This window comes from Kryptolebias marmoratus, unplaced genomic scaffold (genome assembly GCF_001649575.2).
Source record: "Kryptolebias marmoratus isolate JLee-2015 unplaced genomic scaffold, ASM164957v2 Scaffold49, whole genome shotgun sequence".
NCBI classification, from domain to species: Eukaryota; Metazoa; Chordata; class Actinopteri; order Cyprinodontiformes; family Rivulidae; genus Kryptolebias; species Kryptolebias marmoratus.
This window is the reverse complement of record NW_023665783.1, coordinates 54754-57825: the sequence shown is the minus strand read 5'-3', so window position 1 is coordinate 57825 and position 3072 is coordinate 54754. Positions and strand designations below refer to the sequence as shown.

The window sequence follows — 3072 nt, the reverse complement described above, 5'->3', positions numbered from 1 at the left end:
AAATGGTCAGAAGTATGCATAGTCATCATGCATTGATTTCTGTATAAATACGCCCTTTCTCAAAGATACTTTGGGATTTTGGGCAAGCTGATCAAGAGTAAATGTGTCAATAAAATCCCCCGTGCATTGGCTGGAATCCAAACGACTCCGACTGTCATTTCGGTGTGCGACATACCTGGCTTTTCACCCACAGGAGAAAATTCAACATCACTCCTGTAAACAAGTTCATACAGTGAGAACCCATGGGACTTGGAACAGAAGTCATAACATTATCAGGACTTATCAACAACAGGTGTTACCCTATAGTAAATTCTGCCATTACAGATGTTAAAGCTCTACACCAGGGAGCATAACTATAAAAGGTGAAATGAGAGAAAAAAAACTATACATGAACAACACTACATTAACAGACCGATTAATTTGTGGACTGATTTTAATCAGAGGATATTGGCCATTAAACAAAACCATCAGCAATCTGCCACGCCGATTTATATTTGATCAGTTACCAAGTAGGAAAATGAAGATGCAGCTGCTGCTTCAACCAAAATTTAGTTTTCTCAAGCAACAACACTCTTCTATATATTATTTTTAAGTGTACAAGTACTTCTAAGGGTTGTTAAGTATACTATACAGCAGCACTGTAGGATTTTTGATTATTGACTGATTATTTACAGTCAAACATTCAACACAGCTTCCAATCTTCCCAGAAATTGATTTCCCAGAAAATTCACCCAAAGGTCAAACAATGCTCACAGAAATGACAAAAAAAAAACAAAAACAAAAAAGTAACCAACCAACAAATGAAGCAAACAAACAAAAACTAAATTACAGACACAAGCCTCAGAAGGTAAAATGTTAACACTTATGACAGGAAACATAAGAAAAGTTGAGCGAGCACAATTTGTTTGGAAGGGTTGTCAGGAGGTCTCTTCCTACTGCTAGTGTATCAAAACTGAAACAGCTACTGCCAACTGTCAAGCACAGTGGTGGAGGGCTGATAATGTGGGCTTGTTTTGCAGCCACCGGAGCACTTGCTAACACCATCGGTCTGACAGCTGAGCTTGTCTAAAGCAGGAAGCATCAAATCCACCACAGAACGCCAGACTTTACTCCACCTTGACCAGATGATTGTTTGTGTCCTGATCAGTAAAACTTTAGAATTGCACTTTGACTTTCTTTCTCCTTTGATGATGTCTTGACAGAGTCCGGTGTGGTAAACAGCTGATTTCACTGCGCAGGTTTTATGTTACAGTGTCCTAATTAACAAACCATGATTTCAAAACATTAACATTCTTCAGTCTAAGAAAGCAGTAAAAGCTCATCCACCTCATCTCTGCACAAGTGTTAAATGCTTTGTGGCCTCCACGATAAAATCTACACATTGCTCCATGTAGTGACGTTTAAACAGCTACAAAACTAAGGGAAAGACACATTTCAGGGTGATGGTGGACTTTAATAGTACTGCGTTCAAAATAGAAGGTCAGACACGCAGTACGCGAGGTCAGTATACAGATTACCTCAAACTAGGGGTGTGCCATATCGTCTCCTTTACGGTAATACTGGTGGATATTTTGACACTGGTGAAAAAATTAATACTGCGATATCATATGGTGACGTAATTTAACAAAGCCTGATCTGTACAGCGCGAAGCGCTATGTGGTACACACTTCTTACCAGTTGGTGGTGGTAATGCTTCTGCCATTAAAACAAAGAAGAAGAAGCGTGAGGCGCTGCGAGCACGGCCAAGCAAACATGGCGGAACACAGCACAGATATACCTCTCACGAGTCCTGACTTAATTCCAAAAAAAAGGAGCCACTTGTGTTGTTTGAATTATTTTGAATTATTTTGAAGATGTGGATCAGACCACCATATTTGGCAAGTCATGCAAGCAGGTTGTGTCAGGTAAGGGTGGAGACATGTCAAACCTGTTTATAAAAAGTAAAAAAGGTTTCATATTTATTTGGGCAATAATAAAAAAGCAGAAAATGTGGAATGTCGTCTGTGATATTATTATTGAGGTATTTAAAAATATATATTGTGATATAATTTTTGGCAATATTGCCCACCCCTACCTCAAACCAATCATTACATTATTGTTTTGTCTACATACCTCCACAGGCTGCTGGCCAGGCTGTGAACACCAGCAATAGATATCACCCTCTGCACAAGCCTAAAGACAGAACAAAATGAAAGCAAAAGTGAATTAATGTAGAGCAAACCGAAAGGAGAAAACTTTCAGGAACACATCAGCTGATTCTCTGCCTAACAATGTGACTTACGACCACGTCTAAACTATTTTTTATTGTTGATAACAGAAACTCTATTAGGCCGATACAAAATGTGATTTCAACATGATATATATGAATTACTTTCTTAATTGTTACCAGTGGCGGCTGGTGGTGATATTTATAGGGTGGGCTAACAGATATTTAATAAAAAGCTGCAGTTTGATTCCAACAACAGATGCATCTACTTTGAAATGAAGAAAACCTGCTATAAATTGGCATTATGCCCTATTTCAGCACAAAGACAGCCTTAAACCAAACCACCAAAAACCAAACTTACACACGGCCTCTGTCAGCTGTCCATTAATTAATTTACCTGCATTAAGGGTTTCAGCTATAATTATTTCAGGTGATTTTTCCCAGTCAAACAGCTCTGCATAACACTGCACCACACTCACACCATACAATGACTAATCACTCTGATAAAATAAAACCAAACAAGACATTCAATATTGGAAAGTAGTGCCTGGCGATCTAACGATACATATCGTGGGGACGATAGAAAAGTGTCTATCGTGATATATTTTCTTCTATCGTTTCTATCATAATTGTATCAATAATTCATGTAAATACTTCATAACGTAGGCTACAACGAATGTATTAGTGTTGTCACTTTGCATACATTCAGTTTATAGAAGTGATAAATAATAAGAAAAAATAACTATTTTGCGAAGAACCTCCGTTTTGCGACATGACGCTGCTTTACGTGTGGGTTTGCGACATGCTTTACGGCAGCGGCTTTCTGTGCGGCGCCGTGTTTTCACCATAAGTGCTGAAAGATGGAG

General features: G+C 38.5%; 1 long non-coding RNA gene across 1 annotated transcript in view; it reads right to left on the bottom strand.

Annotated features, from left to right (window-relative positions):
• Window positions 1-20: 20 nt before the first annotated feature.
• Window positions 21-3072, bottom strand: part of LOC119616825 — a 6149-nt gene continuing 3097 nt past the window's right edge. The window contains exon 3 of the long non-coding RNA XR_005232876.1: window positions 21-2172. This is a non-coding gene — a long non-coding RNA (uncharacterized LOC119616825). The remainder of the gene's footprint in view (window positions 2173-3072) is intronic.